Genomic DNA, 9,926 nt, shown 5'->3' with positions numbered 1-9,926 from the left:
GGCTGGGGCTTGGTGGTAGAGCGCTTGCCCAGCATGTGGGAGTTGCTGGGTTTGACCTCAGCACCACATGAAAATAAGTAAGATAAAGGCATTGGGTCTGTCTACAACTTAAAAACAACAACAGCAACAAATACCAGAGCTGCCCTAATCCCTTCCACATGAGCATTTGCTTCACACACATCAAACTTGCATCCCTACCCTTGCTTCTAGGCCTTTCTTGGTATGCATGACTTTTGTTTCAGAATTGACTCATGCTGTGAAAACGTTTGAAGACATTTTAAGTGGCAAGTAAGCCTAACACATCCAATAGGAGTAATGTGGTGACTCAGCAGAAGCAGGAGAACACAGGGAGCATAGACAACCAGCTCCATCACAGACTCGGCCGGGGATGGTGGACGCAGGACGCAGGCAGGCTGTAGGGCAGCCTCATTTCTCAATGTTGGAATATGAGAAGGTAGCTGGGCATGGTGGCACCCTGTAATCCCAGCAGCTCGGGAGGCTGAGGCAGGAGGGTCATAAGTTCAGATCCAGCCTCGGCAACTCGGTGAGACCCTGTCTCACTGGGCAAGTGTCCTAGTGGTAAAGCACCCTGGTTTCAACCTCTGTACCCCCAACACCCACGCACCTCTGGGCTCAATCCCGGCACCCCACTATCTACATACGCGCAGAACCATGACAGGAAGGTTCTAGAAGTCAAAAGCAAGAGGGGGGCCGGGAAAGACCCAGGAAACAGCTGTGCACAGCGCTCGGCACTGCGGCTCGGTCGCGGCAGTCCGCCGAGTGTCCCCGTGGGAAAGGCAGCGTCGCCGAGCAGGAGAGAAGAGCGGCTGCTGCGGAGGAGCGCTCGGCCTCCAGGGGTGCGAGTTGCGCAGGGGTGAGGCGGCCTCGGTGCTGGTGCGCTGGGCTGGGGAAGGAAGGAAGGCCAGGCCCACGGGGGGCTTAAAGGGCAGAGGAACAGGTTCTCGCAGTTCTGGAGGCTAAGGTCCCCGTCCGAGGTGGGAGGTTTCCAGCCGACTCCTCTCGCCCGCGCGGGGATGCTGCCTTCTTCCAGGATCCTGCTCAGGGTAGGAAGGACGCTTCTGCTGCCTCCTCCTCCTGCGAGGACCCCGTCCTGTCCTGTTGGCAGGACCTCACCTGTGTGACCTCAGTTCACCCTCATCAACTCCTTCAAGCCCAGCCTCCAAACACGGTGGCTCTGGGGGCCAGAGCTTGGCATGAGAAGTTTGGAGAAGCAGGGTCCAGCCCTCACAGCCCACTTGGTAAAGTTCATCTGTAAGCTGCCAACATTTTAGCACCGAGTGCGCAGAGCAGTGAGGCCTGGGCCGAGTGTCGCCGGTCCAGCTGGGACAGAGACGCGCACACTGCAAACAAGCCCCCTGCGCAGTCGATCTGCATCACATTTTCCTCATTTTTATGCTCTTGTTAGTGACCGTGGTGTTTGAAATCGCCCCAAGAGTGGTGCCGGAGTTGTCCCGCGTTCCTAAGGGCAAGGGGCGGAGAGGGTCCTGGAGGACGTGTGTGTGCTGGGGACACAGGTTCCGAGGGAGCGGGCCTGGGCGCTGCTGAGGAGCTGTCTTTAGAGGAAGCACGGGGAGCCCGAGGAGGCCTAGCAGCAGTCGAGGAGACCGCGACCGGCTGTGGCCCCGGGAGCAGGGCTCAGCCTTCACCAGGTCAGTGCTCACGGTGGCTCCATGGCGTGCCCACCGGGAACTGTCCTGCGTCACCATCTGTCCTTGTGACCTGAAGGAACACAGAAAGATTCTATGGCCGGACCTGTAGTACCATCCTGAGGTTGGGGTAGCATCCTGAGATGGGATTCATTAGAAATATTTCTAGAGTGAAAAAGTGCTGCAGGAAAAAAAAATCAAAAGAACAAGGAAATGAGGAAACAGCCTCAGCGTGCAGCCTGGAGCTTACTGAGGTCAAGGGGTGGCTCCTCCACCCGGCCTCCTAGGTGTTCACCTTTTCATGTTTTTACTTAAAAAAAAAAAAAAAAGAAGAAGAAGAAGAATCATACAAGAGTTGGACTTTGAATGCTGTATGTTTTTTAAGTTGCAAAACTTGAATGACCATTAAGAACCCCAAGTGTTTCCAGGAAGATTACACCGTGGTAGAGGGAGATAAGACTTCTATGAGAATTCCAGACCTGGCAGAAAGGAATCCTAGAATTAAATGTGAAGTTAAGACACCTTCTCCATTCTTGGCTCCTATAAATAAGCAAAATACGAAAGGAAAGTCCTAGACTATGCTTTTTAAATTTTGTAATAATTGCATCTTTCCCGTAATGGCATTTTCTAATTGAAGAGTTTAGTTTAGGAACTTAAACTCTTGCATTAGAAAATGTTCCATTTCAAGTGAGTTTTCCAGTTCCTTTAAGGACTGAGTTCTGAGTTCCAACCACCAGGTGGAGACCAAACAAAACTAAGGCACTTCCCGTATTCTGTGCTTGGTACTGATTGTGAGCAGTTCTTTAATCTGAATGGTAGGTAAGGAGAATTTTGTTTTTCTTCTTTCTAAGTGTGCCACTGACCTCAAAGACCAACTGTACAGTCAAAACCATTTTTTGAAGAGAACCACAATGTGCTCAACTTAGTGACCCATAAAATTAAAAAAGGGAAACATGTATTTTAAACAAGTTTAACACAAGTAGATATATTTCCATATTACATTCTGACCAGCGAGAGGATGCGTAAGATAAGGTAGAGAAAAACAGTCACGAAGAAAAATAAATAAAGGGCTGGGGCTCAGTGGTGGAGCACTTGCCTAGCACACGTGAGAACTGGGTTTGACCCTCAGCACCACATAAAACAAATAAAAGGTATAACAATACAATAACATTATCAAAAAAGAAAAAATAAGTAGATACAAGAGGAACTTTAAGAAGCAGACACAAGCAGGTATATGCGAGCGAAAGACTCTGGGCAGAGTCCTGTTGTCCCTGGCCACAGCCTGGTGTGGACCCTCCTCTGGTCCATGGTCTCATTCCATAATACTTGAAGTTGTAATTCTGGTGGCCACAGGAGTGTCCTGGATGTTACTGACCACGACGCCTGTGTGTGTGGTCTGTGTGCGTGTGCACGCGCGTGTGCGGGTGCTAAGAGTCTCAGGCCTGTGTGCCTAATCAGGGCCTTGCCAGGATGTTCTATGACAAAAACAAAGAACGTCCCCTCTGGGAACGTCAGGTGGCAGCGCCCTCCACTCCGCTTTCTGCCTCTTGAGGGATCCGAGGGTTTCCCGCTCTCCAGCTCCCCAGGAGGAGGGCACCTGGCCTGCCTTGGGCGCTCACTTCTTCTCCACCAGGGCCTGGACACAACCTAGGAGCCAGGGCTCAGCAACAGGTCCGTCCCTCAGGGGAAACGTCCGCAGCTGTCCTGGTCACTCGGAGGTCGGAGGTCACGGGGGTTGGAAACCAGTTGGTTCAGAAGAACTAAGCTCAGAGGGACTGAGTCGCACCACTTGCCCTATTAGAGACTTCTGTGAGATTAGATCTTTTGAAAGTTTTTGACAAAACTCTGATGGTATTTAAATTTCTTCCCTTAATACTTGGAAATTAAAAAAAAAAAATGGAGCCAGAAAAAAAAAAAAAAAAAAAACTAAGTACCTCCTTAATATTTAAGACGTTAAAAGAGTTTCATTTCTATGATTATTATTGTTTTACAATAAAAACAAAGGGGCATGCTCTCAAAAGGCACTGAGTTTTTGAAGTCCCTCCTTGCATCTTTAGGAATGCGTCTAGGCCAGATTCAATGTTTTTTGAAATTACGGTTGTAACCTGCTACTAGGTGTAGTACCAATTCAGTGGAAATTTAAACAATAAAATAAAATACAAAATAACAGCGTGTATTCTAAGAATTGAAAACTTTAAAGGTATACTTGTGTGAGTACTGGGTTCTCATGTAAAATCTATTTCTTACCGTGGATGTGATTGAAAAGTAAATTGCGAGCACCTGGACTACCCGGTGGTTCCCAAAGGGAAGTTCTGAGAACTTCCTAGAAACCCACATTCTCCAGGCTCGCCTGAGACTCAGTCAGAAACTTAGGGTGGATCACACCCCCGACCCCAGGTACTTTCTCTCTTTTTTTAAGGTGTAGATTTTTCCATTTTAAGCAATGGACAAACCCTAAAATTAAAGTGAAAAATAAAAGGTATGTGTCATGAGAAATTGTCCTTATTGAAACACAAGAGGATGGGAGGCAGAGCTCAGGGGTTCAGAGAAGCCTTTGTTCACTCCCAGACTCGGGCACTGTCGGGACTCATGTTCTGGAAGGGAAAATGGCCGTCAGTTACAGAGGGATTTTGGTTTTATGGGTGCAGTGAGGGGGGTCTAACTATTGGAAGCCATGGACGTGCAGTTTGGACAATCAGGCTAGTTGTACAGGTTAGAACTTTACCTTAGGAAGGTGGCTGTAAAAAGGTTGAAACTCATTGTTGTCTGGAGAGATAGGAGTCCAGACCCAAGAGATGAGAACTCAAATCTTGCCCATTGTTTTACTTTCTCTGGGATCCATTGTTTTCTGGAGTTACAATATTTGCTGGGCCTCCATTTAAGACTGATTTGCCATGGGGAAAGGTAAAGGTTCGGGGCCCAGCATTGAGTGCCCACCCCCTTCCTTCAGGGCCCCTTGGTATTAGGAAAGGGTTTGCCGGGAGGTGAAGCCTGGCTGGGTTCCCCGCCCTCCTCCTCTCTCCTGCAGGAATATCATGTTCCATAACCCTTCACTCATGACAGTGTTAGTACTGTTGTGACCTCATATTGTCATCTGTGTTTCATGGCTTATGATTTTGCTGTGGCTTTGCCTCTTCTTTTCTTTTTCTTGTCTTTTATTTAAATTGCGGTGGAACTTTCCCATGAGAGCTCCCCTTATAACAGATTTAAAGTGTGCCATGGAGTACGGCTAGCTGGTAGCACAATGGCAGGCAGCAAATCTCTGGAACTGTTTCTCTTGCATAAGTTTTTTTTCAGTGCTGGATATGGAACCCAGGGCCCCAAGCGTGCCACCAAGCTCCGTCCCCAGCCCACACAGCGGACATCTCCCACCTGGTGATCAGCAGCTCGTCCTTTCTTCTTCCCCAGCGCCTGGCACTATCGTCCTCTCTGCAGCGTTGGGTTTGACTCTTAGTTCACTTAAATAGAATGGGGACCAAAGATGATACTGGTGTTGAGAATAAAGCAGGTCCTGCCCCTTCCCCTGGTGTTGAAGGCTGAACACCAGAGAAACACTGAGGCAAAAGCAAAAAGTTTTATTTAAAGGATAGAAAGGGGGTGGGGAGAGAGAGAGAGAGGGAGGGAAGGAGGGAGGGGGGGGGAGAGAGAGAGAGAGGGAGGGGGAGAGAGGGGGAGGGAGAGAGGGGGAGGGAGAGAAATAGAGGGAAGGAGGGAGGGAGAGGGAGGGGAGAGAGGGGGAGGGAGAGAGGGGGAGGGAGAGAAATAGAGGGAAGGAGGGAGGGAGAGGGAGGGGAGAGAGGGGGAGGGAGAGAGGGGGAGGGAGAGAAATAGAGGGAAGGAGGGAGGGAGAGGGAGGGGAAAGAGGGGGAGGGAGAGAGGGGGAGTGGAGAGAGAAGGAGAGAAAGGGAAGGAGGGAGGGGGAGAGAGAAAGAAGAAGGGAGAGAGAGGGAGGGAGGAGAGAGGGGGAGGGAGAGAGGGAGAAGGAGAGAAATAGAGGGAAGGAGGGAGGGAGAGGGAGGGGAGAGAGAGGGGGGAGGAAACGAGGGGGGGAGAGAGGGAGAGGGAGAGAGAGAGGGAGGGGGAGGGGGAGGGAGAGAGGGAGGGGGAGGGGGAGGGAGAGAGGGAGGGAGAGAAGGAGGGGGAGGGAGGGAGAGAAGGAGGGGGAAGGAGGGAGGGGAGAGAGGGAGGGGGAGAGAGGGAGGGGGAGGGAGGGAGGGGAGAAAGGGAGGGGGAGGGGGAGAGAGGGAGGGGGAGGGAGGGAGGGGGAGGGGGAGGGGAGAGAGGGAGGGGGAGGGGGAGGGGGAGAGGGGGAGGGGGAGGGGGAGGGGGAGGGGGGAAGGGGAGGGGGAGGGGGAGGGGGAGGGGGGAGGGGGAGGAGGAGGGAGGCGGGAGAGAGGGACTCCTTCGCAGAGGAGGGGTCCAGAGCTGGTACCTGGCGGGGTGGAGGCCCTGCCCCGTGTACACGTTTCAGATTTCCTTTGTTCTGGTGTCCCCTCCTCCCGTCCTGCCTCTGTGACCACAGGAGTGATCCAGGGCGGCGCAGGAGCCATCCATGGGTATCACAGGCAGGGAACTGCCCAGCTGCTACTCATTAACAACTCCTGAGGGGAGGAGCAATTCCCGGAGGCAGGTGACTCTGGCCACAGGTTGGACGGGGGCGGAGCTCGGGTATTGGCATTTCGTCCCCTGACCATCTTCCTGGTTTTGCGCCCCTCCCTCACGCCTGCACTGACTGGCCTTGGGCGGCCTCAGACTCCTGTAGTCTTCTGCAATCTGAGTGGATGTCTCCAGTCTGGTTCTTCTTTCTGAAGCTTTCTTTAGCTGTTCGGGGTGTGTGTGTATGTGTGTGTGTGTGTGTGTGTGTGTGCTTGCATGCACATGTGCACACTTGTGTATGATTCCAGATACCTTTTAAGGTTTTCTATTCCTGAAAAAAGAATGCTGTTGGGATTTCGATGATAGGAATTGTGCTGAATCTTCATATCCCTTTAGGTATTATGGACATTTTAACAATATTAGTTCTTTCAGTCCATGAATATGGTTATATCTTTTCATTTATTTGTGTCAATTTCCTTCATCAATAATTCATAGTTTTCAGTACATGAGTTTTTTCTCCTTGTATAAGTTTATTCCTTAATGTTTCATTCTTTTTGATGCTGTAATGAATGGAAGCAATTTCTTAATTTTGTCCTCACGCAGTTGTCACATAGAAACGCACCTAGCTTCTGTATGTTGGTTTGATACTGATACCACCAGTGATGAAAATCGGTCAGGGCCCAGTCCGATTCCCTGATGTGAAGATGTGACACCTGAGAAATGCCCAGGCAAGCACAGAAGCAAGTTTCATTCAAAGGATGGGACAGAGATAGGCCCCCCACCCCGGGGGAAGTAGGGGACCCAGAGCTGGCATCTGAGGAGGAAGGGGTACCCTGCTCCTTGTGTGCATTTCAGAACTCCTTCTCACGCCCTCTGCCCACATCCTGTGTATGTGACTCCTGACCAAAGGCGGGCCAAGGGCAGGAAGGAAGCCCCCAGGGGCCAGGCAGGAAGGGCCCCAGGTGGGGAGGAAGGATTCCCTGGAGGCAGGTCACCTTGACCAGGGTGGCAGCAGGGGAAGGGCTCTGGAGGGTCAGAGCTCAGTCCTCCGGAGTCAGCCTGCCCTGCTGGCCCATCACCATCCCCCCCGCCCCCCTCCCCTGCCTTTGTCCCCCTGCCGCCTTTGTCCCCCTCCCCCGCCTTTGTCCCCCTGCCGCCTTTGTCCCCCTGCCTGACTCCCGCAACTTCACTCCACTTAAGAGTTCTAGGTTTCTGAGATCTTCACGAGTAAGACCAAGCCGTCTGCAGAGACGCTCTTACTTCTTCCTTTCTCATTTGGAGGCCTTTTATTTCTTTGCCTTGCCTGTTTGCTCTGGCTAGAATTTCTAGCACTGAGCTGAAAACAAAAGGCCAGAGTCGGGCAGCCTTGCCTGTTCCTGATCTTAGAGGAAAACTTTCAGTTTTTCCCACTGAGTGTGAAGTTAGCTGTGGGATTTTTCTTTTTTGTATTATTGGTGCATTATAATTATATATAATAGTGGGAATTGTTGGGATTTTTCATACATGACCTTTATGGTGTTGAGGTAAATTTCTTCTATAAATAGTTTGTTGAGAATTTTTTTTCATGAAAGAGTATTGAATCTTGTCAAATGCTTTTTTCTACAACTATCAAATTACTAAGTGACTTTTATCCTTCATTCTATTAATGTGGCCTATCACATTTACTGGTGTGCATACGTCAAAGCATCCTTACCTCCCAAGGATAAATCCCGTGATCCTTGTGTATGATCCTTGTAATGTACTGTGGAAGTCAGTTTGCTTGAAGATATTTTGTTGAGAATTTTTACATGCATGTATTCGGGGATATTAATCTGTAATTTTCGTGTGGTAGTTTTATCTGGCTTTGGTATCAGAGTAATGCTGGCCTCATAAAATGAGTTTGGAAGTATTTTCTCTTCTTCAATCTTTAAAAAGAGTTTGAGCAATTGCTGTTAATTCTTTAAATGTTTGGTAGAAGTCACAAGCAAAGCCATTTGGTCCTGGGCTTTTCTTTGTTCAGTTTCATTATGTTATTGGTCTCATCAAGTTAGACATTTCGCCATAGTCTTGGTAGGTTATATGTTTCTAGGAATTTATTCATTTCTTCTAGGTTATCCAATTTGTTGTCATATTACCATAATAGTATCTTATAATCTTTTTTCTGTGGCATCAGGTATAATATCTCCTCTTTCATTTTTCATTTCATTTGTCTTCTCTTTTTCTTAGTCTAGTTAAAAATTAATCAATTATTTCAAAAAAACAACGGCTACTTTCATTGATTCTTTTCTATTGTTTTTATATTCTCTATTTTATTTCTTTCTGCTCTAATCATTGTTATGTCCTTTCTTCTGCTGACTTTGAGCTCAGTGTGTTCTCTACAGTTCCTTGGGACATAAAGTTGGGTTGTTTGTATAGCGTGAAAGGACGGGAAGCAGGCCTCAGCGGGTTGAGAAGCCTTTATTCCTTCGTGGACTCCGGCACTGTCGGGGCTCATTTTCCGGATGCAAAAATGGCCGTGAGTTACAGAGGGATTTTGGTTTTATAGGGTACAGGGAGGATGGTTTAATCATTGGAAGGCATGGACATGCAGTTTGGACACTGAGGGCCTAGTTTACAGGTTAGAACTTTACCGTAGGAGGGTGGTTGTAAAAGGTTGAAACTCATTGTGGTCTGGGAGATAGGAGTCCAGACCCCGAGGGATGAGTACTCAAATCTTGCCCATTGTTATTTGCTTTCCCTCCATTTAGGACTAATGTGCCATGAGGGAAGGTCAAAGTCTTCAGGCCAGCATTCAGTACCCACCCCTCTCCCCCAGGGAGGTTAATCCTTGGCTATTTTCCCCTCCCTCCTCCCCAACCCCACCTCTCTCCATTTTTCTGGTGGGCGGGGGGGCACCTTACAGGAATATTATTTTCCATAAACCTTCAGTTTCAGGTCTTGTCTCTTTTTTCATGTAGGTGTTTATGGCCATAAATTTCCCTCAATATTACTTCTGCTTCTTGCAAGTTTTGGTATGATGTTTTTGCTTTTATTTGTCTTGAGACATTTTCTAATTTCCCTTTTGATTTCTTCTTTGACCCAATAGTTATTTAAAAGCATGTTGTGAGCTGGGGTGTAGGTCAGTGGTAGAGAGCCTGATTGGCATGCATGAGGCCCTGAGTTTAATCTCCAGTACTACCTAAATAAATAAAAACAATTTTAAGTGTGTTAATTTTCACATATTTGTGAATTTTTCAGTTTTTCTTCCACTATTGATTTCATTTCATTGTGATGTAGTTTCAGTCTCTTAAACTTATTGAGGCTTATTTTTCAACCTTACCTGTGAGCTATCCTGAACAATGTCCCATTTATGCTTGAGAAGACTATGTATTCTGTTGCTCTTGGGTGTCATTTTCTGAATATGTTGGTTAGGTCCATTTGGAATATGATGTTTGTTTCTTTATAGATTTTCTGTCTGTATGTTCTATACATTGTTGAAAGGTGGATATTGAAGTCTCGCACTGTTATTGTATTCCAGTCTATTTCTCTCTTTAGGCTGTGCATCTTTGCTTTATGTACTTGGGCGCTCTGATAATGGATGGACACACACACACATATATGTAAAACTATATATCTTCATAATGAATTGTGCCTTTCATCATTGTATAGACATGATATGTGAGGATTGATTTTAGGTCACTTGAC

At 48.1% G+C, this 9,926-nt stretch overlaps 1 long non-coding RNA gene across 1 annotated transcript; it reads right to left on the bottom strand.

The window, feature by feature from the left end:
• Positions 1-778: 778 nt before the first annotated feature.
• LOC124993601 (uncharacterized) lies at positions 779-6,201 on the bottom strand. Its single transcript, XR_007110334.1, has 3 exons — positions 6,100-6,201; positions 5,040-5,125; positions 779-1,740 (listed from the first exon to the last, which is right to left on the bottom strand). It is a non-coding gene; the product is annotated as an uncharacterized LOC124993601 (long non-coding RNA).
• Between the last annotated feature and the right edge of the window lie 3,725 nt (positions 6,202-9,926).

The sequence above is a fragment of the Sciurus carolinensis genome, chromosome 9 (genome assembly GCF_902686445.1).
Source record: "Sciurus carolinensis chromosome 9, mSciCar1.2, whole genome shotgun sequence".
In the NCBI taxonomy this organism is placed as follows: Eukaryota; Metazoa; Chordata; class Mammalia; order Rodentia; family Sciuridae; genus Sciurus; species Sciurus carolinensis.
The sequence above is the reverse complement of the archived record's forward strand: the minus strand, read 5'-3'. Positions and strand labels throughout refer to the sequence as shown.